Consider the following 25967-nt stretch of genomic DNA (forward strand, 5'->3'; position numbering starts at 1 on the left):
GCAAAAGAATGTACTCCAGGCTCCATAGCAGTTAAGAGACATCAGAACTACAGGCTCTTAATGATTTCACTAGGCTGCTTCCAGTGCTGGCGGAGTTAGGTATCCCGGTGACATGGCAGTTGTAGTCAAGGAGACAGGGAGGCCTTGGTGAGCTCTTCCTGGTGCACACCATCAAGGCCACCACTGGCTTCATTCCTCATTTTTAAAGGCTGATTGAGCTCCTTGCATGTGTAAGTAACTATGCTGGTAATTCTCACCCTCTAGGCTGTTATGAGCAGACTCATTTAGCTCCCTCTAGCAATGGCACAATCATGATGAACGTAAGGTCCCTTATAAAGGAAAGGAAGTGCCCTGGCCGGTTTGGCTCAGCGATTAGAATGAAAGCGTCAGCCCGCAGACCAAAGAGTCACGGGTTCGATTCTGGTCAAGGGCACATACCTTGGTTGCGGTTCAGTCCCAGCCCTGGTCAGGTGGTGCAGGAGGCAACCAGTTGATGTGTCTCTTTCACATTGATGTTTTTCTCTCTCTCCCTCTCCCTCCCTCCCACTCTGAGATAAATAGGAAAAAATATTCTCAGGTGAGGAGTAAAACAATAAAGAAAGGAAGACAAGAATTTTGGTCACATGGCCATGCCTCATAAAAATTCAAGGAAAATGGAACCCCTAGGCCTCATGGCAAGTCTGAGTGCTGCTTACAGACAGGGTTAGTAGAGCACTAATGTGGTTTGGGAATTGGAATGTCATCCTCCCCTTATAAAAGTTCTAGAAATGGTTCTCCTGCCTGCAACAGCAGCTTAATGCTCTGCATCTCTGGACTCTGCTGCTAAAGGGACTCATTTCCTGTCCCGTTCTGTGTGTTCTGCAACCTGTCACTCAGGCTCTTGACATACTCAGAACTCCCCAAGAGGAAAACCTGCCGGGCTTGGTTATCACTGCTCTTGTCCCAGACCAAGGGTTAGGCCTGCCCTTGGGTAGCTGGGCTTCCCCAGGCCACTGAGCTGTGGATGAGTGAAAGGAGGGTGAGGGGCTGCAGAGTTAACAGGTATAGAACCTGACCTCAGGACATGCACACCTGGTCTGACTAGCTAATCCCAACTTGACTGGGCTGCCACCCTCACCACATGGCAGATCTTCACAATCAGGTGCAGCACTGCGGTGGCCTCAGAGGCCTCTTGAGCGCCCTCCCCTCAACTCTACCCCCAAGGAATCCGAGAGGAAAGCTTCCTGCCACTCCGGGTCCAAGTTGTGATGAAGGCTGCAAGGCTGCCCTGGACACCGAGGTGACAGGTCCTCATTCTACTCAGATCACACCTCCCAGGTGAGGCTGTCCTTGCCTAGTCACTTAAAATGCCACTCTTCTGGCCCCCAGACTTCCTGTCCTGTTTCCCTGCTTCATTATCTTTTGCCTTAGCCCTCTCTAGCATATTACCCGTTTTAGTGTTTCATGGTACGTCTGTCTCTAAAATGTAAGCACCAAGAAGACAGGGATTTGCTCTTTTGCCTTTTGTCTGCCAGTTCCTAGAACTGTTCCTGCACGTAACTGAGACTTGGTAGGAGCGACAGGAGGGGCAGGGAACCCAGTCTGGTGGAGGTTTAGCCCGGGAAGGCTTCCGGAAGTGAACCAGCTGAGCCAGGCCAGCACGGAAACGGAGGGTGCATTCAGGCACAGGCCAGGAAAGGTGTCTGTCTAGGAACCGGAAGCGGTACAGCTGGGCCCACAGTGCTGTGGGAGTCACGTGTGAGGGGAGGGTGGACAGGCAGAGCACAGGCAAGGAGAGCCCCGCTCGTCTTCCCTGGAGAATGGGGTGTGTGCTGGGGCTGAGGGTCAGGAGGGATGACGGTGGCCGAGGGCAGGGGAGAGCCGCAGGACTGAGGGAGCAGGTCAAGAAGACCCTGGGAGAATAACCAGGATAAAGGGGAGGGAATGCGGTGCAGACACTGCTACAGAAGGCTGGCTGGAATCTGCTTTACAGTCAGAGGGGACAGTCAGTGTTCAAGAAAGGGGTCTACAAATGCCTGGCAACAACCAATAGTAAAACTTTGCTGAACAGGAACTCGGGGGGAATGTGGTCATTTTTCACCAGAGGACTAGGGCCGTGTTGGATGAAACCCATGCCGAGAGGAGTTGGAGTAGCTGGAGATCTTCAAGACTGCAAATGGTCTGGTAGGAAGTAAGGAGAAGGGCAGGGCAGAAATAAGGACCTCTGTTGAACTGGTGGCAAGAGTAGATCCTCCAGATGCCAAGAATGCCTCCTGCTGATAGAGGCCATCAAGGCCCTGAATTCACAAAGGGGGCCCAACCACCTGGTTTCCACCTCAGCCCAGTCAAGGTGATTTCAATTTCAATGGATGGAATAAACAATCAACTCCTCCCTTTCCATGGCCTCTGGGAGAGGTCCTGTGTGTGGCCCATACCTACAAGATGAGGCCGGAGTAACACGCACCCACAGGGTGGGAAGCACACGCGCCTGAGCACAGCTGCGTTGCCCTTACCGGACTACTCGTGGTGACAGCAGCTGTAACGCCAACTCCTGGCTTTTGCCCACCACATCCCAGAGTTCTCCCAAGGGAGGCTTTTCCTCACACCCCACTCCCACCTCTGCTCCAAACCATCTCCCTCAATTCACCCAGTGAACGTTCACCAGAGCTCAAGGCTCCGGCATCCCTGGAGATTTCAGCCCCACTCTGTCTCTAGGTCCACCCCCTTATCCTCCCCTTTTCCAGAGCCCCGGCCCAAGCATCCCTCAGCCAACAATTCTAACAGTTCTCTCTTAAACCCGAGCCCCCCAAAACCCTCAGGATTGTTCGATCTCTTGTCGAAATTCTACATCCCATGTCCTAGCCCCTAGGTCAAGCCTTAGGAGTGTGGTTAGCGGAAAGGCTCAAGGACAGAAAACTGGAAGATCTGCCCGCGACCCACTTTCTCTACACCCAGCCCCGCTGGCACACGGGGGTACTGATTGAAACTAAGAAAAAGAGAAACAGAAAACAAGCTGCAGGGCCGTTTCAAGGTTTATTTGAGGCAGGTGAGAAGACAATGATTGCATAACAAATAAACATCAGCAGGACCTCTCGGTTCTAAAATGTTACACGTGCGGTGGCATGGGGACATGGGGACACAGGGGGACCTGGCCCACATGGAAGGACACCAGCAGGCCCGGTCCACAGCACTCTGCAGCACCTGCTGGGGAGGGCAGAGCCGGTGGAAGGTCTCCGACCCTGAACATAATCCCCAGGTCCCGAGCCCCAGGCTTTGCCACTGCCCAGCTCGCTCAGAGGGAAAGTTCTCCCATGTCAAGCTGATGTAACGGGGTAACAAGATCTGGTGATATGTCATGTGGCAACTTCGCTCTTCACTCCACTCTGCCAGTGTCCACAATCAACCCCCAAAGAATCTAAAGGAGAAAGTCAAGTGAGGCCAGCAGCTTGGAACTTCCACTTCGGAAACACAGGCCAACACAGCCCCTTGGATATTACTCACCATGAGGAGGCCCCTCCAGGGGACCTGCGACCCAGGGGACCATCTTGAGGGTCTGTGCCTCCATCCCCTTGGGGCTTCCTCCAACAATCTCCAGATCCAAGGCAGCACCCCTAGAGTGATGAGGAGGCCACGGAGCAGGAGGTCACAGCAAGTATTTGGTCTCCAGTGTTACTTCATCTTTCTTCAAGTGGCTGTCAGTGAGAATGCACCCAGTTAAGCACAAATGAGCTTTCACACCAACCTCGACTCAAAAAGGAATCTCAATGCTCCCAGAAAAGAATCCAAATGAACAGTGTCTTAAAAAAAAACAAAAAAACAAAAGACCAGGCCTTTTGCCCTGGCTGATGGTGGCTCGGTTGGCTGGAGTGTCGTCCTGTACAGAGAAAGCTCGTGGGTTCGATTCCTGGTCAGGGCACATACCCAGGTTGGGGGTTCAAACCCTAGCCAGGGTATACAGGAGGCAACTGACTAATGTCTCTCTCTCTCCCTCCCTTCTTCTCGCTCTAAATTCAATAGAAACATATCCTCGGGTGAGGATTAGAGAAAAACAAATGAAAAAAACAGGCCTTTTCAGGGCAACAGCTCAGATGCAGTAACTGGCAGAGCGATAGCTAGGGGGCTTGTTTTCCGGGGCCCCGCCCACCCAGGCCCCACCACGCGGTGTTGGAGTGAAGGCCACCACCCCAGCAGCCATCCCCCACAGTCATTACTTGCCTGCACATCTGTCTCCCCAGGTGCTTATGCTCACCCCAGCCTCAAAACTGTCCTTGTGTGTTGTTCCCTTCTCCTCGAATACCTTCCTGTTGCCCATCACACCCCACTCTTACAGAGGCCTGCTCGGTCCACCAACCCCAAAATGCTTCCCTTTGGAAATCCTATGGCAATCACTTCATACTAGCCAACATCGTCCTTATTCACCATGCATAGTTCCTCCTCGCTCCCAACACTCCTGAGTGTCCAAACCTTGCCACAGACAGAGCCTGGCTCTGGCAACAGGAGGCCAAGCTGACAAACGCCAAGTTAAAAAGTCTCCTGCCACTGACCCTCACACAGCGGCCCACGGCGTCTGGGAGCAGAAAGCATTGGCTGCAGGACAAAGTGTGTGAAAGCGTCAGCATTTGAAAGGGACAGGTGTGGACCCTCCAAACACGGGAAACTGCTTTCAACAATTCCTCTCCCTGCATCGTGAACGACCAGGGCACAGACAGCCCGTGATCACTTTTGAATGCAGGTGGACACAAGGGCAGAGCGATCCAGGAAGAGAAGCAGCTGCCAAAGGCCTGGGGAATAGGCCGAGTCTCAGAAAATGACCCAGGCAAGCACAGCACCCCAGAAGTGGCCATTCTGTATTGTGAAAGCCCCACAGACCCCCCCCCTCCCCTTGCCAAGAGGCATCAAAGAGAAGTCACTTCGGGCAAAAACACTGGGAAAATATTAGGTTGGGAAATGATAGGAATCGTGTAGTCTTAAATACCACAAAGTCACCTCTATCACAGCTTTGCTTTTCAAATGAAGAAAATGAAGGTCTGAACAGGTCACTGACCGAGAGGGAAGCAGAGGGGATTCAAGCCCAGGGACAGGAGTCTCTGATGCCTAGGCCCACCAGTTTTCCCCTGTGCTTCTGCTGCTGCTCCCGGGAGGGAAGGCAGAGACCCCAGAGAGGGGCTCATTATTCAAAAGAGACTACGGAGGCGCCAGCCTGCAGCAGCTGCTGAAGGCATGAGAAGGGCCAGATATGATCTAGTCTGGCGAGCGGATCTGGGGACTCATGGACGCTACCTTCATCTCGCCTCTCTGCTCGCTCCCTCACACGGTCACCTCAACGCCCTTGGGAACACAAGGACTGATGACTGTACTGGATGCGAGGAACCGATACTCCAGAAAATGGACCAGCCATCTTACCTCAAGGACACTAGGGTCTGGAATGTTCCTGACATGACAACTCCCATGATGCCCCTGCACGCAGTGGACTCATCTGCAACAGACAAGAAGCCACAACTGAGCGCCTGACTTGTCCCTGCTCACAGTAGCTGCCAGATAGTAAGCACTCCACAAGTGTTGGCTGTTATCATTTCTGAAGAGACACACTGTTTCCTCATAAAAGGATAGCAATTAACTCTAAAGAGGCAGTGGGTGGTCTACAGCAGGGTAGCCAATGCTGACTAATGTGCAGTTCATCACTGGTAGGCTGAGAAGGATGCCAAGGCCGGGTCTGCGGGGTGTACATGGCTGACGGGCAGCAACTGTGCTGGGGCACTGAGGGGACCTTAAGCGGCACACATAGCCTGGTTCCCAACAGCAGGGGCAGAAAAGTGAAAGCCCCGACAATGACACTGATTCACACGTGACAGCCCCCGAGGCCCTGGAGGCGCAAGGTGTGCAGAGGAGGAGGAGGAATGTGGGAAAGCTCGGATGTGGTCCTTCCAAACACGGGAAACCCTGTCTGTGTTTCCTCTGCCTGCACCACCAATGAGCAGGACACAGGCAGTCTCACTTCCGATGCAGGGGCAGAAAAGGACAGAGGGCTTGCTGAAAAAGGAGGCCAGTGGCAGAGGCCAGGAGCAGTCAGCTTCTGATACGGCAAAAATTCCTCCAACATGGCCCAGGCAGGAGAGGCAAAGGGAAGACACCTCTGAAAGGAGAAAAAAAAAAAAAAAGAATGGAGTTCTCAGGCTCTAAAAGACAAGGACTATGTGATCCTAAAAAAAATGGCCTCCGTAGTCCTGCTTTCTGGAGGATGAAATGGAGATAGGAAAGCTAGGAGGCAGAGAAGAGATTGAGACCCAGTTCAGGCTTCACCCTTCACATAAGGATTGTATCTCCCCTCACAAGGAAGTCCACAGGAGGACCAACTTCTGGTCAAAATGCCTCAATTTTTCATTCACCCCACAAATATGTACTGAGTGCCTATTATGTGCCACGCATATGTGGGTTCAAATACAAAGTAAAACACAGACAAAGTAAAACTCTGTCCCCTCAGAGCTCTGCAGTTTTCCCACCTGAAGAAAGAGGAGAGGAGAGGAGAATAAAGAAACTTACCCAAGATTACATGGCCAGAGGAGAGGCTGAGTCAGGGTCTGAACCTTTCTGGCCCTCAAATCCAGTCCCATCTACAACACCAGGCCTCCTTCTGCCCCAAACCTTTGCAAGACAATTCTAGAGCCCACCTGAACTCCAGGACCACCCCCTCTACAGTGGGGCAGGAAGGCAGCACTTACCCAGTGGGCAGCCTCACCTCTGGACACCGTGGGGGTGCATCAGGCAGTGTCATCAGGGTCCTGCAGGACAGAAGGGGCGCTGGTTGGTGCAGAGCCCCAAAGGCCGTCCAAGGGAGAGTTGTCATCTGTCTCCAAGAGTCACATAGTCCCAAGGCCTTGGCAGGGAAAAGCACGGGGAAAGGGACCCTGGAATCCAGACCCTGGAACCCTGGGAGCATCCTTGAATTTAAAGCTCAGCCAACCTGTCTGTAAAATGGAAGTGCAAAGTTTAAACTTGAAGGGTATTTAAGGAAAATGAGTTAACGGTCCTAAAGACACTTTGTAGGGAACTGACAATTGCTTTGGGGTTAGGGTAAATGCCGGGAGGCCGAGGTGGTACGGGACAGTGAAAATGGGGGGCTCTGGCACCCCTCACACTGGGGTCACACGCGGCCCCAAACAACTCGCTGCGGGACCTCGGCCCACGCGTCACCGGACCGGTTTCTGGCCGTCGGCGGGCACAGGGCTCCCCACCGGGCGGGATCAGACGTCCGGTCGGCTCGCTCCGGAGCAGCGTCGGCCGATGGCGCGGCTCACCTGAGGCCCCTTTCCGCGGGCACGAACCCGAGAGGGCCACAGCCGGCGGAGGAAACCGGCACCGATCTGGGAGCCGGGCCTAGGCTCGGAGCTGACCCCCGCCGGCTCGCCGCGCCCCTCGGGGCCTCAGTTTCTCCTCTTGTCGGGGGCGGGTGCACGCAGCACCGGCCTCAGAGGCCGCGGAGGTCCCAATGCAGCGTGGCCCGGCAGGGACCCACCCGGGCGGCGTGGGATCAGAGGGCACGGCGTGAGAAGGGGCGGCCGGCTCTGCGCCACTCCGGCCCAACACAAGGTAAACAACCAGCTCGGCCGGCGGAAATGCAGGGCGCGGGCTGCAGCCTAGAGCGGCGTCTCGCGGGGCGAACCACGCAAGCGGTCTCTTAGTGCCCCCTAGTGGAGTGGAGCTAAAGTCTGACCCGCTGGGTATCCAAGCACCCTTCCATCTTCCCGGTCGTCCCACCTACTCACTCACCCTGCCTCCCTTCTCCCCTCCCTCCTGCCCTCCATCCATTTATCCAGAAAACATCTTTGGAGGACCAGCTTCCTCGTCCATCCATCAGTCCATCCATTCTCTCATCAATTTGTTCATTAACTCATCTAGATTCCCATCCATCCAGAAAATCTATTGAACAGCTACTTCATATCATCAGGGACTGAGCAAAGCATCGGAAATACAACAAAGAAGATAGATGTGGTCTCTGACTTTGTTGGTTGTAGTCTAGTGGGGATAATAAACAAATGAGCCAGCAAATGTAATCATTAAAAAGCATGACAAGTTCTAAAACAAACAAACAAACAAACAAACAAACAAACAAACAAACAAAAAGGCACTGATGGAAAATCAATGAAATTAGAGCAGAAACTAAAATGGATTAAAATGAATATAACCATATTCAGAGCAACACAGGCAAACAATTTTAGGAATGAGAAAGGGGACACAGTAGAGTCAGAGCAAAAGAGTAAAAAGTTAGAGAACCACATATTTGACTTTCTGCCCATAACACTTAAAATTTAGGTAAAATAAACACATTTCTAGAAAATATTTCACAAAATTACCTTAAGGAAAAATAGAAATGCTGAGTCATCTTATAACACTTTTAAAAACTGAATTGGGCCCTGGTGGGTTTGGCTTGGCAGTAGAGCGTTGGCTGGGGACCAATGAGTCCCAGGTTGGATTCTGGTCAAGGGCACGTACCTCAGTTACAGTTCGTCCCCAGTCCTGGCCAGGGTCTTGGGAGAGGCAACCAGTTGATGTGTCTCTCCCACCTCGATGTTTGTCTCTCTCTTTCTTTCTCTCCCTGTCCCTCCCTCCCACTCTGTCTGAAGATGACATAGAAAAAATAAATAAATAAAAATTGGGTTGGTAGTTAATAATCTTCCCATAAAGAAAACATTATACTCAGGTGTCTTTATAGGTAAGGTCCACAAAACATTTTAGCCATATATAGTCTCCCAGGTTCATATAATAATCATGATCCCCAAATTAGACAAGGTCAATAAAAGAAAAGTAAATTACTGGCCAAGTCACTTGTGGATGTAGATGTAAACATCCTAAAAAAAATTCGGCAAATTTTAGGTCGAAGCATCCTTGGTCAATGGTGATGGGTGGATGGAAGACCCAGTCCAGATTTGATCACCTGCAGGTTCTACCTTCTTTTCACTGCTATTGCAGGCCCTCCAGCCACTCCCTTCCTGGGTAGGGTCTGCCCACTGAACTCATGCAGGAAGGAGACAGGTCTTGGCCAAGCATCCCAAACATGGGCAAACCACAGAGGGGGGACCTGTGACTCTCAACACCTCCCAACCCACTGATGAGGTAAGAGACCTCCTAGATGGCTGACTCCTCCCACAGCTATGGAAAGGGAAGAAGTGTCTATATTTTATCCTGAAAAGTAACTTTGAGAATTGAGAGCTCGAATGCCAAAGGTTGAGTTAAGGGCTGCATTGCTTTTCTTTTTTTTTAAATCCTTACCCGAGGATATTTTTACATTTATCTCCAGACAGAGTGGGAAGGAGAGAGAGAAGGAGAGAGAAACATCGATGTGAGAGAGACACATTGATTGTTTATCACCCACACGACCCAACCAGGACCGGGGACAAACTGCAACCTTGGCAGGACTCAAACCCGAAACTCTCTGGTTCACAGAGAGTTAGGCCGGCACTCTAACCACTGAGCAACCAGCCACAGCAAGGGCTGCATTTCTTAGCAAGCCCCTCTACTTCTTGAAAACCTTTTCCTTGTTCTAATGAACTTGCACAGGTTTCATGGTCACAGGTTTAATCATCTTCTGCTTGACCACATATAGCTGGGGGGGGGGGATCCCCCAAAGTGTTACCCTTCACAGATATTCACAGTCTTATTAGAAGGATCCACTATTTAAGAATTTGAATGGGATTTTTTAAACCCCCTTTAGGATGGTAGAACATAGGCTCACTCTCGTTATTCCAGAAATGGCCATGCTAGGAAAACATCAAGTGTTTATGGTGTTCAGCCAAGCATCCCCAACATCTGCTTCTCAACCAGAGAATATGAGTTGGCCAGCACAGCCTGCACAACCATATGTGGCACAACCTGCCCCCAGTTTTGGATGATGGATAGAGATGTGATTCATGGCTTCCCCCACTGTGCATGGACTTCTGAATTTCACTCTTTTTCTTGCATACAGAATTCTTGCCAATATTTTTTTAGGGTGTTTACGTCTACATCCACAAGTGACTTGGCCAGTAATTTACTTTTCTTTCATTGACCTTGCCTAATTTTGGGATCATGTGAACTAAGAACTGTTCCTCCTTTTTTTCTATTATCTGGGAGACTGTATACAGCTAAACGTTTTGTAGAACTTACCTAAAAAGACCCCTGGGTATGACGTTTTCTTCATGGGAAGATCATTAACTACCAACTCAATTTTGTTGTTGTTAATCCTCATTTGAGGATATTTTTCCACTAATTTTTAGATGAGTGGGAGGGAGGGAGAGAGAGAGAAAAACATTAATGTGAGAGGGACACACTGATTTGTTGCCTCCCATACTACCCTGACCGGGGCTGGGGATCAAACCCAAAACCCAGGTATTCTAACCACTGAGCCAAACCAGCTAGGGCCTAACTCCGTTTTTTAAAGTATTATAAGATGATTCAGCTTTTCTATTTTTCCTTAAGGTAATTTTGTAAAATATTTTCTAGAAATGTGTTTATCTAAATTGTAAGTGCTATGGGAAAAAAGTCAAATATATGGTTCTCTAACTTTTTACTCTTTTCTCTGACCCTACTGTGTCCCCTTTCTCATTCCTAAAATTGTTTGCCTGTGTTGCTCTGAATATGGTTATATTCGTTTTAATTCGTTTTAGCTTCTTCTCTTATTTCATTGATTACATCAGTGCCCATTTTTTGTTGCACTTGTCATAATTTTAAATTACATTTGCTGGTTCAGTTGTTTATTATCCCCACTAGACTACAACCAACAAAATCAGGGACCATGTCTGTCTTCTTTGTTTAATGGGTACAGGGTTCTAATTTTTCAAGATGAAGAGAATACTGAAGATAGATGATAGGGATGGTTGTACAACAATATGAATGTACTTGACATTACTGAACTGGATATTTATTTTATTTTTTTATCATCACCGAGGATATTTTTCCATTGCTTTTTAGATAGAGTGGGAAGGGAGAAGGGAGGGAGAGAGAGAGAGAGAGACCAATGTGCGAGAGACACATTGATTGGCTGCCTCCCACATGACCCCGACAGAGGCCGGGGATCGAACCTGCAACTATACATACCCCTTGACTGAGAATCAAGCCTGTGACTCTTTGGTCTGCAGGTCGATGCTCTAACCATTCAGCCAAACCGGCCAGGGCCTGAACTGAGTAAAGTGGTCAAGTTGGTAAGTTTTATATGTGTATTTTATCACAATTTAAAGTTTAAAAATAGATAAAATAATACATTGAAATGCAGAGCCATAAGTGTTTTTTAATAGTGATTGTTTATAGTCAGCTAGTATAATCAATTTTAGTTACCATCATTATCATCATTTTATAAAAATTAATATCTATTCATAACTTTTAAAAATTCTTATAATTATAGAAATAGAATATACATTGTAAACCGTCAGCTATTATCATACATCATGGAAAAATCATAGAAGCAGTCTTCTATTTTTATATTAGAAGTCCCAGAAAAGTAGCCAGGGATGTTCAATGCCCTTACCTAGGAAAACCCAAGGACATTTTTTTTTAATCTTTACCGGAGGATATGTTTTGTTTGTTTTAGAGAAAACATCAATGTGAGAGAGAAACATCGATCTGTTGCCTCCCGTATGTGCCCTCACCAGGAACTGAACCAGCAACCTTTTGATATGCAGGACAGTGCTCCAACCAACTGAGCAACCCAGCCAGGGTGAAAACCTAAGGTCGTAAGAGTGAAGAACGAATGTAGTCATCCAGCATAGTGAAAGAGAATGAGCCCAAGTCAAATATCATTGTGCTGGAATGCCCAAGTATTCAGGCAAGAAAGTTAACAATTCTCAAGGCAGGAAAATTTAAGTAATTGGCCACAAATATCTCAGTTATTTAGGAAGATTCAAAGGTGTTGTTCAGGGAAACCCAAGTTAATTAACCATCCAGATTCATTAGCAAGAAGGTTGTTTTCAAGATTGTTTCTACCATGGATAGAAGGAACGTCCAATCTCACTGCTGAGGTTATCAGTCTTTATCTAGGACTCCAGTCCCCAGGGCACAGTCCTGCCAGTTTTTTAAGGGAGAGAGCCACCACAGAAGTCCACATAGCAGAGGTCTGAGTCATTTATACCATTACTGAGCCCACATTGATCATCTCTCCAAAATAAGTGGCAAAATGAACCAGAAGCAAAACTAGAGAGACTGTGGGAGTCAGAGTACTCAGCTAGGGGACTCAGTGAGAAGGTGGTACTGAGACCTAGGTGAGAGATGATGCTGGTGGAGAGACACGCTGTCTCGTCTCAGTCTATCAGAGCATCCAGAGAGGGCTTGGTTGGGGCTGTTGGAGACTCCAAAGGAGGCCAAGACCCAGGCCATGAGGCAGCTCAGGAAGAACCTGTTCTGCCTGAGAAGCTCCAGGGGGCTGGACTGGTTAAAGCTTCCAGTTGGCCTCAGTTCCAACCTGCAGGAGCCTGAGCCTATTGCCTTCGAAAGATGCAGTAACAGAGGAGCAGAAAGAAGACAAGGAGGAGGATGGACAAGTACAGCAAGGTCTCCAGCATGGTGATCATTCTCAGTGTGGGGAGGGGGCCTGGAGCTCCTGCAGGCCTCACAGGGTCAGTTGTTGACTTCCAGCCTTGACCTTGGGCATCAACTCCTTGGAGCAACCTGCCCAGCCAGTGGTTCTATTTCCCTCAGGGAAGGGGCTCTCTCAGCCACTGTGAGGTCACAAATTCTAGACTGGTGGAATGTTGGCCTCAGAGCTATAGCCCAATCCGTTATTAATGCAACCAGTATGTTGAAAACAGGACTCCTCGTATATAATCATAATTTTTTTTTTTTTTTGCCAGCCTCTAGACTTTCTAAGTGGAGAAGTCCTTTCCCTAGAGAAATATCAGGCAGGCCTCATAGCTTTTCTGATCATTCTTGTAAGTCTTATAATCACTAAAAATGGGGAACAGAGTTTCCTTTTAATTGTTTTATTTTTTAAATATGTTTTTATTGATTTTTTTTTAGAGAGAGGGGGAGAGAGAGAGAGAAACATCAATCAGCTGCCTCCTTCACGCCCCCTACTGGTGATCGAGCCAGCAACCCCGGGCATGTGCCCTGCCTGACCAGGAATCAAACCAGAAATCGAACTCAGTCCATGGGACAATGCTCAATCCACTGAGCCACACTGGCCAGGCCATTCAATTATTTTAAATGTCCAGTTTAATGTATTAAGTTTTCAGTGACCATTTATAGGTAGAACTTCTCTCCATCTCATTGCACCAAGCAGGGAGTGGACTGCCATCTGCTGGGAAGGGACAGAAGCCTTCTCTCTTTACTTACCCAGATGTGTTTCTCTTCACCAGATTTCTGCCCACTCGCCTACGTCCAGTATCTCCAGGATCCAAACAAATGGAATTAGGAGTAAGGAAGAGGGAAGACTTCTCTCTAGATTGGACTCATATTTCATGCTGAGTCTTTCTCTCCTGGCTTCTATTTCAGAGGTTCTAAGGCCATTTGACTGCACCCCTAATGATGTGAACCAGGCTCTATTCTTGTGTTTTCCTCACCCTCACAGGTCCCCTCTTGGGCAGGACCTTTTGGGTAGCAGGCAAACATTCCTACCACATATTCTACACCTGCTGGAGGAGACGATGAACCTTTGTCCAAGAAGTACACCCGGCTCTGGTCACCTGTTGCAATATTGTGATGATAAGAAATATATATTTAGTTATTCAGGTGACCACAGTATATTTCTCATGTATATGTGATCTTCATCCAAAGTGCCTTACTCACAGCTCCCAAAACCTTTGGAATTTCATAAGTGTTGAGAGTGATAAAGGTGTTTGTTACATGAATGAACTGACTTTTGGAAGCACCTAAGGATGGAGGCTGGTTGCCAGGAGAACCAACCAAGTGACTTGAGGGTTGAAACTTTCAGTCCTACCCCAGACCTCTGACTTTCTGGGAAGAGAGATGGGCTAGAGTGGAACCAGTCGCCAATGGCCGGTGATTTAATCAATCATACCTTATGATGAAGTCTCCATAAAAACCCAAGAGGAGGGGGTTTGGAGAGCTTTCTGTTTTTTTTTGTTTTTGTTTTTTTTTATCCTCACCCGAGGATATTTTTCCATATTTTGTACAGATAGAGTGGGAGGGAGAGAGAGGAAGGGAGAGAGAGTGAGAAACATCGACGTGAAGGGACACATCGAGTGGCTGCCACCCGCACGACCAACCAGGGCCGGGGACAAACTGCAACGGAAGTACGTGCCCTTAGCGGGAACCGAACCCGGGTCTCTCCGGACCGCAGGCCGACGCTCTAACTGCTGAGCCAAACCGGCCAGGGTTGGAGAGCTTTCTGTTAAATGTCCCAGGTTCACAAATAGGGTGGCATGGAAGGGTCAAGCTGTCAGCCTCCTGCTTGCTGCTTCTCTCCTCTGGCTCCAAAGGGCTGATGACAGCCTGACGGTCTTAGACCTGCTCTAAGAACACAAACAGGAGCCACCAGCCACGTGTGGCTTCAGAGCCCTGGGAATGTAGCCAGCCCAAATTGCAATGTGTTGTTTGTGTAAAACAGGCACAGGATTCCAAAGACTTTGTAGAAAGAAAAAGAATAGTAAATATCTCATAAATCAGTTAAAAATATTGATTATATGCTGAAATGATAATATTTTGGTTATCTTAAGTTAAGTGAAATATATTCTTAAGATTAATTTCACCTTTTTTGTACTTTTTAGTGTGGCTCCTAGAAAAGTTTAAATTACATATGTGGGTGGCATTATATTTCTACAGTGCTGCCTTAGACTTTTCAAACACAGCACACTCACTCTGCCTCATAAGTAATCCCACAGGGTCCTCCCAGTGACAGGGCCCTCAGCTTCCTCAGAAGTCCTAAAGTATCACAACCACCATGCCTTGGCCATTTGCTCTGAGCTGTGCTTTTTTTTATTTTTATTTTTTTTATTTTTTATTTTTTTGGTATGTGCCCCTAGCGGGAACTGAACCCAGGAGTCTCTAGTCTACAGGCCAATGCTCTAACTGCTGAGCCAAACCAGCCAGGGCTGAGCTGTGCTTTTGATATGAATCATTTCACTTAATTTGCACAGCAACGCTATGAGGGGGGGAGCTCCGGTTCTACCCATTTTTCAGAAAAGGAAAACTAAGTCTGGACAGAGAAGTTAGGTCACTTAGCCAAGGTTGCACAGAGAGTAAGAGCAAGAGCAGGAGGCAGGAGAGGGCAGCAGGGCTGGGTGCCCACGAGAGTGCATACCTGACCCCTTTGTCCAGCATCCTCACAGCCACAGCATCCCATGGCCCCTCCCCGTCACAGAGACCCCAATGTCCTCACAGTCTTAGAATCCCAACAATGTCTGTCACAACACTGAATGTGGAGTGTTCTCATGCTCAGAGACCTTCATTTTCTTTCGGTTGCGTACATCTGGATTGGATTTCTTCATTTTGCTGACTTAGTGAGCGCCAGGAATCTGACAGAGGGAGCCCCCTCCGCAGGGCCAAGGGCAGGCTGTTTTACCCTTCAGAATGTGGGCTGAGTTAGTGGCAGGGTTGCCCCAGGTCTGAGAGGTACACCTGGCCTGCGATGCAGGCAGTGCTAGTGCTTGTGAGAGTTGGGGGCCATGAGTCCCCTCCCAGGCCTGGGTCTAGTGTGATGTTGGAACACAGGACCTCTGTCTTCTCTGCCAGTATGCATATCTGATCAGGTCGCTCCCGTGCAAATCTGATCAAGTCCCTTCTGCTTCAAGGACTTCAAGGACTCTCTCCACACTCTCATCCCACTGAATTTTAGGACGAGGTTCAGCAAAGCGCCTGCCCACCTCTCTAGGCTCATCTCATTGTCACCCTCACATTCCAGTTTCAGGCCATCGGGGCAATATTTTAGACGGGTAATGGCCAAATAAATACATGGACAGAATCCATTCATGTGTTCAACTGTGCCTGCCACTAAACCAGGTACAGTGGTCAATCAGACAAACTCCTGTTGTCCAAAGTAAACACAGTGAACACACGGACCCCGCTAATCAAAGTTCCTCACGGGGAAGAGTGGTCATCTCTACACATTGATGACAAATCGGTGACCACGGCACACCTTCAGAACAAACAGAGAAGCAAAACTAGTGGGGGGATCATTTCTAAAATTCCAGACCGCTTGGGGAAATTGTCCCAAACCCACCAGAGGGCGCGCAGATCCGCTTGCGTGGGTTCGGCTCGGGGAGGCGCCGCTCTAGGCGGCGTCCCGCACCCCAACCGCATTTCCGCCGGCGCTGGGCGCGGGGTGGGCTGGCCCGGCCGGGGGCTGCTGCGTGCGGCGTCCCGCGCCGTCTCGCGAGAGCCTCAGGCATCCGCACCGTCCCGGGGGGTCGGCTCTCTCCCCGCCTCTGCCCCGCGCCGCTGCCCTGGTGAGTGCGCGGCAGGGAGTGAGGGGCGCGTGGTCCGCGCCTCCCAGTGCCGGGAAACTGAGGCCCCGAGGGGCGCGGAGAGCCGCGGAGGTCCGGCTCCAGTTCGGTGCCCGTTTCCTCCGCCGGGCGTGGATCTCTCGGGTCCAGGTCTTCCAGAAGGGGCCCCAGGTGAGCCGCGCCATCGCCGACGCTGCTGCGGAGGGAGCCGGTGCGGGCGTCCGATCCCGCCGCGCGGGAAGCCTTGTGCTCCCCCGGCCAGAAACGGGGCCGGAGCCGCGTGTGAGCCCGGGCCTGAGGGGGGACAGAGCCCCCAGGTTTTCACTGCCTGCGCCTTTATCTCCCAGAGCCGCCCATATGTTACCTACAGTGTTTTTATGACCGTAGTTCTTTCCCCTTAATAAGCTTTAAAGGAAGGTGTTGAAACCTCCATTTACCGACCTGTTGGCTGAGCTTCCAATTCAAGGATGCTGGAGGGCCCCAGAGTCTGGATACCTGTCCCCCTGCTCTGCACTAAAGTCCCTTCCCCATGCTTTCCCCTGCCAAAGCCTTGCAACTGTGTGGCTCTTGGAGACCGATGACAACTCTCCCACAGACGGCCTTTGGGGTTCTGCACCAGCCAGCACCCCTTCTGTCCTGCAGGACCCTGATCTTACTGCCTGATGCACCCCCATGGTGTCCAGAGGGTGAGGCTGTCCCCTTGGGTAAGTGCTGCTGGTCCTGAGCACCTTGAACTCAGGGCTTGTTGCTTTCCTGCCCCACTGGGGTGGTCCTGGGGTGTCCTGGAATTCACACGGGCTCTGGGAGCTTTTGTGCAGACGGAGGCCTGGTGTAGATGGGACTGGATTTGAGGGCCAGAAAGGCCTGAGTTCAGATCCTGACTCAGCTCCTACTTAGCTGTGAAACTTGAGTTGAGTTTCTTCCTTCTCCTGTCTTTACTTTCCGTGGGGTAGGGAAACTGCAGAGCTTTGGACCCACGGTGTCAGGCACACAGTAGGTACTCAACCCGTATTTGTGGGGTAAATGAAAAATTGAGGCATTTTTACCAGAAGTTGGTCTTCCTGTGGACCCTCTTGATGCGGGGAGATGGAATCTGTACAGAGTGATGACATTGCTCAGGATCCTGGGCTTGGCTGGGCATTGGCTGGGCAGGTAGCGCTGCTCACATGGGCTCCTCTTTCTGGCTCACATTCTGCCCCCTTTTGTCCCTGCATTTGAAAGTGATCGTGGGTTCCTCGTGCCCTGGTCATTGATAGTGCAGGGAGAGCAATTGCTGAAAGCATTTCCCGGTGTTTGGAGGGTCCACCCTTGTCCCTTGCAAACCCTGGAGCTTTCACACACCTCCACCCTCCCACCAACTTCAGATGCTTCCTGGCCCCTGGTGTCTGCTTTGTTGAGTCCCTGGCTCAGAGCTGGTTTCTGTGAGGCCCTAACAGAGAAGACTGGGAGGGGGTCCCGCCTCAGGCAACCCATGGGTTGGTTGTGGAGCCATAGCTGTGGTCCTCTGACGCTGGTCTCCAGTTTCACCAGCTCGTGTCCTTTTCAGTGTCTGTGTTTGAAGTGAGTATAGGTTGCCTGCATCCTATAATGCAGGCAAAGGAAAAGTCAGGTTTTCCTCATATTTAGAGAATCCACCCTTGTCCCTTCCTAACGGGACAGCCTTAGGTGACTGGCAGTGACTGAGCATGAAGTACATTGAGGTTCAAGGGGGGCAGGCTGTGAGTGCATTCATAGCCTAAGACTTGGATTCCTCAGGTGGCTTCCTGTTGATGAGCATGATGGTTTTCTGGATGTATAAGTGCCAAGTGGCCTGTCACACGCTGGCTTCCTGTCCCCTGCAGGAGTGTCATGTGACTGCTGTTCCCTGTGTGAGAAGTGTCCTCAGGAAGAGCCTGGATGATGAGGTTCCAGGTAAGTGATGTCCTGGCTGGTTCTCTCAAATTCTGTGCAGGCCGTTGGGTGTGTAGGTGATGAGGTGTGGGGAGTGCAGTGCAGGTGGAGGTGCTTCCCAGAGCTCCCAGCTTTGGCCCCTTGGGCTCTGATCCTGAGAGCCCCCGATGAAGGTGCCTGTGCTGTTGAGAGGAAAACTGCACCGTGTTGGAACGGACAGAGGGCTGCATTTTAGAGTCAAACCTGGATTCATATCCAGTGCCCAGGTGAGTGATCTGGGCGCCTGAGTGGGGATGCTGTCACATGTTCGATGTTGGTACCGCTCACACGCGATCTTTCAGAACCCGAGGACTCTCAGTGTATATACTGTGAGTCTTCCCTTTAACTCTCAACTCCTGGCAGGGACCTGGTAAGCAACCTCTGAAAGTTAGATGTGGCTTCTGTAATCTTAGGTAAATCTGGTCATTGACCTGTCCGCTGGTCTGTTCTCACTTCAGGCCATTTCTGAGGCTGCTGGCAGTGGCTTCCCTTCTCGCCTCAGTCTCTGCCTTTTCTGCCCCTGCATTCGAAAGTGATCGTGGGCTGCCCGTGCCCTGGTCATTGATAGTGCAGGGAGAGGAACTGCTGAAAGCATTTCCCCGTGTTTGGAGGGTCCACCCTTGTCCCTTCCAAACCCTGGAGCTTTCGGACACGTCTTCCCAGCGGTTTGTGTTACTTCCTGGTACTGGGTGCTGTGTCCTTGGGAGGCCCTTTTGCTGAGCAGAGCCCTGTCTCACGGAGTTCATGGTTAAGGGCTGGTCACTCTCCTCCTAGGGCCCCCCTCCTGGAAGCTTTCTCCGCCTCCCTGTCGCACTCACCCCTTCCCACATCCTCAGCCCCACCACTCAGCACTGATCTCACCTGGAAATTGTTGATGTGTTCATCATGTCCTGTGCTGTGATCTTCTTGAGGGCAGTGCCTCAGTCTTGTTTTGCATTGTGCTCAGTGCCTGACATTAGCACCTGGACAAAAGCAAAGCAAAACAAAACAGAAGGAGGAGATGGAGATGTGGAGATGACGTGTCATTGTAAGGTGGTAGGGCTGACCCCATTGTGGACCTGTAGGGAAACAAAACCCTTGAACAATGCCTGGGGCTGAGACTCCCCATCCTGTGCCCCCTGGAAGTGTTGTTTCTCTATTGAAAGATAGACTTCTTATGGTCCACCTTTAGTCGTGTCATCGACAGGGCCCATGCTCCATCAAGGGTGGTGGTTTTATCTGTTCCCTTAGATTAAGGGGCAGGGACTAGAGCAGTAATAGAGCTGGCCCAAGCACAGTATAGTTGAGGATATATATGTAAGCAGCCCTTAGACTCTATGGTAGACATGGGACCTTCCCACCACCCAGTACCCTTCTGGTTCCTGCTGGTCACTGCCAGTCAGCCATGGCAGCCTCCCTGAAACCTGGCCTCAGCATCCTTTCAACATACACTCATTAGCAACAAATTGAGATTACAGTTAGCACGTAGGTTAACTCAGATGTCACTCCTGATCACAGACGATCCACAGACCCTTTCTAGAGTTAAGTTGTTCTTGTTCCTGAGACAGCAGTGTGGTTATTCAGGTACTCACAGTAACAGCCCACATTTGTGGGTGCTCTAATCTGCCAGCCACTGTGCCCCCAGGCCCAGCCACGAGTGCCCATTCATGGCTTGTCTCTTGCAGATGGCTCTGTGGGTGCAGAGGTGCCATGGGAGATGTCAGTCTTCATGTCAGCTGGGTGCTAGACGATGGGGCTCTGAGGTAAGGTTTTTGGACCATTTTCTGGAATTTTGTTATTTTGCATCTGTCAAGTTACATGCATACTCCCTGGGGCTCAGATGAGCACGTAAGGGGAAGGGAGGTAAAAGGGCCATCCCATGAGTTCACAGTTGTGTCCCTGCTCTGGGGCATCTCCCTGCCATGTGCTGGAGTGTCAGCAGTGTGCTGTGATGGAAAGCACGTGGCTTTAGATACCAGAGACGCTAGTCCCATCTCTGAACCTGTCTAGCTCTGTGACCTAGTCCCACTCTCTACTTCTTCATCTGACGATCAAAGCTGGGATAGCAGAGAAGGTTTTTACATTGTTTTTCATGGTGGTGTCATGATCACATGATCCTGATCTTTTCCAACCCCAAAGCATTTCCAATTTTTTTTTTATCCTCACCCAAGGACATTTTTCTATTTTTTGTTCAGATAGAGTAGGAGGGAGAGAGAGAGAGAGAGAAACATCGACGTGAAAGGGACACATCAAGTGGTTGCCACCCACACGACCCAACCGGGGCCAGGGACAAACTGGAACCGAACCCGGGTCTCTCAGGACCGCAGGTCGATGCTCTAACTGCTGAGCCAAACTGGCCAGGGCACATTTCCAATATTTTATGCTGGAAGTGTCTTGACTTTAGCAAGGAGGTTTTATGGGGCCTTTGTAGGACATTTCAGAAGTTGCTGGGGCTCTGTGCTTGGCTGGGCTACTCTCTGACTCAGGCCATTCTCCAGCCCCTGGCACCAGCCTCCTGCCCTTCCTGGCTCTCCTTCTGTCCCTTCCTGCTCCTGCATCTGAAAGTGATCGTGGGCTGCCTATGCCCTGGTCATTGATAGTGCAGGGAGAGAAGCTGAAAGGAGTTTTCCAGGTGTCTGAAGCATCCAGCTGTCCTTTCCAAATCCTGGGGCTTTCACACACTGGCTTTTTTCTTTTGCCATCCCCTTCAGAGCTTGGGCCTTTGCTGATCCCCATGTGCTATTGTGACTGGGCCAGCCCCCAACTTGTGGGCTTCACTTTGTCTTTTCAAGTTAAGGCTCCGCTTATCAGAAACCAGTCCATACATTTACATTTGGACCTCACAATGGAGTAAAATCAGATTGTGCCAAAGGGCATGTATGAATCATGGGTTCTGCTTTATGAATCTATAGGCATGTGCTGTCCCTGGGCCTGCCAGGATCGTGCAACACAATGAACTACAGGCACATGCTGGTTGGAGTGAGAGGGAGCTTTGCAAGGGAGCAAATGCTCTCGATCTTTGCACACAATCCCATTTATTTGCAGATTGGTTCCCTCAGGTTACAAGTGGATTTATGTAAATTATTTCCTTGAGATGGTGTCTCTGCAAACCGTACAGCCTAGCCTTGTCTCTCGCATTTTACTGCAGAAAGAGACTTTGAAGCTAAAAAATAACAAACCCAGACATTCTTGAGTCCCACGGACTCATTTGTCCACTGTAGGCGGTGTTCCAGTCATTGTCATTCAAACCTTATCTTAGACACATGCAAACGAAGCATTCGTATGCATGCAAGGCAGTCTTCCTGCCCTCCAGTCAAACCTGTCTGTCCACACATACACTTTGATCCTAGGCTGGCCAGGTTGCCAGAATGCATATCACAAGGTTATCATCCATCCACCAACCCCCATCCCCACAGGCATGTAGGGTAATCCATAATACTTTATTCAAGACAAGACAGCCTATGACGCTGGTGTGTTTTTTTTTGCTCCTCGGTTCTTCTTGAGCATGATGTGTATTGCTCCTCCAGGCGCCATCAATGATCTCAAATCGTGGAGAAAGAAGAATAAAGGTGGGGGCCAGATGTAGTCGCAAAGAGGAGTTCTATCAATTCTGAATCAATAAAAAAGTTTCCATTTGTCAGTCTACCAGAAAATTGAGGAGTATTCTTGTCATTCACTGAGGTGAGGAGAGCAAATTGACTAATTACTCTCCTTTTGCTAACTTTTTAAAAAAATACGTTTTTACTGATTTTTTAGAGAGGGGAAAGAAGAGAGAGATAGAAACATCAATGTGAGAGAGAAGCATTGATCAGCTGTCTCCTGCACAGCCCCTAATAGAGATCGAGCCCATACCCTGACTGGGCATGTACCCTGACCGGGAATTGAACTGGGACCTCTCAGTCCATGGGACGATGCTCAGTCCACTGAGCCACACTGGCAGGCTCCTTTTGCTGACTTTTAACCTGTGCTTTTGTGGGTTCTCTTTTGAAAAGGTCTACCCCTGGGTTTTACTAAAGAAGAAATTTTTAGGCCTGTGGATCTTTGAAGTCTGTATTTGTAGGCTCATGACTCCTTAGCTTGCATTCTGATTCATGTTAGAATGTTGTGTTGCTGACTGAGCACCCAGATATGGAGTCAGCCATCAACAGATGGGCTGACCTTCTGCTTGTGCTCTGTGCACTGCAGGTGTGCTCTGTAGGCGGCAGAAACCTGTGATGGTGCCTTCACTTCGTAGATTCAGAAGGTGCAACATGGTGTCTTGGCTGAGATGAGGTTGGAGGTGAGGTCAAAGTATCCATCCCATCGATTCCCACTTTTGGTCTGAGGGCTCCTGTCTAGTTCCCAAGTCCTCTTCCGTTGACATTCAAGTCTGTTGTCTTTGAGGATGGGATCCAGTTTTGCCATGTTTTTGTCCCGTTTCGTGATGATGTGAAGGTAGTGAGAATAATATATGTGAGCCACCAGGTACAGGCAGCCATTTAGTAAATGGGAGGTTTCCCTTGTCTTTCTGCCCTCTGCCCCTTTCGCATCAGATGCTTGTCCTGACCCACAGCCTAGTCCGGGGCCTGGGGCTCCTCAGTCAGGTTGGAGGATTTAGTGGACAGTGATGACCATTTTAAAAAGACAGTTTATCACCTCCCCAAACCCAGACCTGGTAATTCAGACCTCTGGGTGTAGAGTCCTGTGGATTAAGTTGGGGCTCACTTATGTAATGTGTTCAAGTTTTGAGGTGCTCTCATTTAGCCTTCAGATGGGCCTGGCAGTCTTTTTATTTTATTTTGTATTTTTATTGATTTTAGAGAGAGAAGAAGGGAGAGGAGGAGAGAGAGAGAGCAAGAAACATGCATCTTTAGGTTGTCTCCCACATGCACCCTGAGTGGGAATCGAATCAGTGACCTTTCAGTACTCGGGACAATGTTCACCCAACTGAGCCATACTGGCGCCTGGGCAGGGCCTGGCAGCCTTGATATTCAAAAATCAAGGCCCCTAACAAGTCTTGCTAGAAGTTTGTCTTTCATTTGCCTTTTTTTGGCTGGGTCATATAGAGTGGGTGTTTGCAGAATAGGAGGACTGCTGCTGGGGCCTTGTGACCGGCTGGCACATAAATAATGATAATGAGCTGAAGATGGCGGTCTATCCCTTTGATCGAGATGCAGTGGGACCTCAGCGTCAAAGCCCCTGACAGTGAGCACTGAGCTGCCCTCCTGCGGGTTACTCTTATCTGGGTCGGTTGCCCTGATCATGAATTACTTGAAAGAAGATAATTTCTTATACAAAGTATGCTTTTAGCCCGGCCAGTGTGGCTCACTGGTTCAGCATCGACCGATGAAGAGGTCGCTGGTTCGATCCCTGGTCAGGGCACATGCCCAGGTTGTGACCCAATCCCCAGTGGGGGGCATGCAGGAGGTGGTCGATTGATGTTCTCTTTCATTGATGTTTTTGTTTCTCTCTCCCTTTCCCTTCCTCTCTAAAATCAATAAAGAAAAACTATATTTTTTAAAAAGTGCATTTTTAAGTTGTTTTTTTCTTTATTGCCCTTTCTATTCTGGTGATAGCTAGTTTGGCTGCATAAACTAAGAGTTTGGGCCTTGTTGACGATTGGGTCCTTCTCAGTGATGTCACTTGGGGGAGAAGATGGCGCTAGAGACTGAATGCTTATATGCTTTCTCTCCCTCCTAGGTCAGCCTTAGAGCAGAGACTGTTGAAGAAGGTCCCAAGGCCATGAATCAGTGACCCTCAGGATGACTTGGGACCTGGGTTTCCTGACATTTCTCACCAAGGTGAGTTACTGCCAAGGGCTGGGGACCCCTAGCCAGAGGATTTGTGTTTATGCAGGTGGGAACTCCAAACCATTGGACTCACCTTTCCTTTCTTTTAGATTGTCTTGGTGGTGTTTGTGGACACCCGAGGGGCAGAGAATTGAGAGGAGGTCCCCACAGAAGCCTCACCACAGCTGCTCCTCACTGCCCGCTCAGAGCATCCTGGAACAACTGTTCACTCTGCAAGGGGATCAGAGGGAAAGCTTGGGGTTCACTTCAGCTGGCTCTGCATCATGACAGCAGTACCCTTAGAAGGCCAGCCCCATGTCCTCTGCCATGCTTGGAATGACTTTAATAACCAAGAGCTTTTCTCTTGAACTTGTAGCTGTTCATCACTTTCCTCTCCACCGCCCATTTAATAAACCTTACAGACTTGCTCTGTCTGCCTTTTAAATCAGCATGAAGCCGTGTGCCAGCAAGGCTGGGCATGGAGAGAGCGGGTCACAGGCCGGATCTCATTTTCCATCCTTGAGTGTTTCTTATTGCTCTTCTGGGGCTCGGCAGGTGGGCTATTTGAAGTGTTCAGTCAGCACTAGGAGGTGAACAGGTGATGGCAGTCGGTTCAGTTTAGGACCCATGAGAGTTGAGGGCGTTGAGGAGCCGTCAGGCCAAGGCTTTGGAAGGGTGGCTGGTGATGAGGGGCCTGGAGTGAGTGGGTACTGATGTCCTTGAGAAAGCTGGGGTGGCCTGGAGTCCCGGGGCCTGGCTCATAAGTAATTGCCTGCTTGTGTGACCAACTGTCCTAGTTTGCCTGGGATTCAGGGGTTTTCTGGGCTGAGGGACTTTAATTGCTAAAACCTGGTAAGTCACAGGCAATCTGGGATGAGTTGGTCAGCTTCTCTGGATTGTAAAACACATGGTGTCAACTTGAGAAGAGGACAGATTTCTCTGTAAAGGTGGGGGCAGGGTGGACATGGGACAGCTGCTATTGGACCTTGGAGTTAAAATCAGTAACCGCCACAATGTAAGGATGTGCATGCGTGAATTTTTAATCCCCTTTTACAGATAGAAGGGTGTGTAGATGAGAGATATGTCCCTTTAAAGGCCATGATGAAAGGCTGGAGTTAATTGTCCAATTTCTGCATTTGAAATTGAAACCATATCGGCTGGGCTGAGGCAGAATTCAGGCTGTCATGCCTACCTGAGTTTGACACCTTGGTGACCTCCACTGCAGGGCCAGACATTCTTCATGGCTGACATGTTCCACTCTGCCCCCTAAGGTTCTTTTTCTGCCTTGTCTTTCTCTTTAAGACCTACCCAAGGACCATCCTTTGACTTCCGTTTGCCACCTTTAGTTAGATGGTCATAGCTGTCTGAAATGCCAAGAGGAGGTATCTGGGTCCACTTAAAAGTTGCGACTGGTTGGTAATGTCTGCTGATGTCGAGACACCAGGCGCGTCCCACCAGATTCCAGGTTGTCATTCCTGCCTGTGAAGCAAACCTGAGGAAAACCAAGGTGACCCAGGAACCAGGATTAAGTCGAGGAGACATGATCCTTGCCTGGAAACTGCGGGGTACCAGAAGGTCTGGTGGGGCAGCTGGTGGGAGACTCCAAAGCAGAATCAAGAGCCAGAATGGAGAGATGGACAGAATGAAGGTTCATTCATTTTTTTATTTTTTAAATGCTTCCCCCCCCTTTTATTGATTATAGAGAGAGAGTAAGGGAGAGGGAGAGATAGAAACGTCGATGAGAGAGAACATCGACTGTCCGCCTCCTGCATGCCCCCAACTGGGGATCGGGCTCACAACCTCGGCATGTGCCCTGAACCAGCGACCTCTTGGTGCATGGGTCAATGCTCAACCACTGAGCCACACCGGCTAGACGAAGGTTCATTCATTTAAAAAACACAAAGCAATTTATGAGCCAGACACCATGTTAGAAATGGTGCAATGGTGA

At 49.7% G+C, this 25967-nt stretch overlaps 2 long non-coding RNA genes and 4 other non-coding genes across 8 annotated transcripts; 4 read left to right on the forward strand and 2 right to left on the reverse strand.

Annotated features, from left to right (window-relative positions):
- Positions 1-2998: 2998 nt before the first annotated feature.
- LOC118619308 lies at positions 2999-7564 on the reverse strand. 3 transcript variants are annotated; one of them, XR_004957155.1, is made up of 5 exons: positions 7275-7564; positions 6716-6758; positions 5383-5455; positions 3481-3671; positions 2999-3394 (listed from the first exon to the last, which is right to left on the reverse strand). It is a non-coding gene; the product is annotated as an uncharacterized LOC118619308 (long non-coding RNA). The 3 variants fall into 3 exon arrangements; XR_004957153.1 differs by having other exon boundaries at positions 6699-6758; positions 7275-7563; XR_004957154.1 differs by lacking the exon at positions 5383-5455 and having other exon boundaries at positions 6699-6758; positions 7275-7559.
- Positions 4580-4713, reverse strand: LOC118619438. The gene has a single exon (XR_004957213.1). It is a non-coding gene; the product is annotated as a small nucleolar RNA SNORA71 (small nucleolar RNA).
- An 8878-nt stretch (positions 7565-16442) lies between the features above and the next one.
- LOC118618912 lies at positions 16443-24506 on the forward strand. Its single transcript, XR_004957113.1, has 6 exons — positions 16443-16514; positions 16892-17047; positions 18185-18254; positions 19937-20014; positions 23931-24031; positions 24130-24506. It is a non-coding gene; the product is annotated as an uncharacterized LOC118618912 (long non-coding RNA).
- On the forward strand, positions 17550-17683 carry LOC118619437. The gene has a single exon (XR_004957212.1). It is a non-coding gene; the product is annotated as a small nucleolar RNA SNORA71 (small nucleolar RNA).
- Positions 18791-18924, forward strand: LOC118619436. Its single transcript, XR_004957211.1, has one exon. It is a non-coding gene; the product is annotated as a small nucleolar RNA SNORA71 (small nucleolar RNA).
- LOC118619439 lies at positions 20802-20932 on the forward strand. Its single transcript, XR_004957214.1, has one exon. It is a non-coding gene; the product is annotated as a small nucleolar RNA SNORA71 (small nucleolar RNA).
- Positions 24507-25967: the final 1461 nt, after the last annotated feature.

Source organism: Molossus molossus, unplaced genomic scaffold, assembly GCF_014108415.1.
Source record: "Molossus molossus isolate mMolMol1 unplaced genomic scaffold, mMolMol1.p scaffold_m16_p_6, whole genome shotgun sequence".
Classification (NCBI taxonomy): Eukaryota; Metazoa; Chordata; class Mammalia; order Chiroptera; family Molossidae; genus Molossus; species Molossus molossus.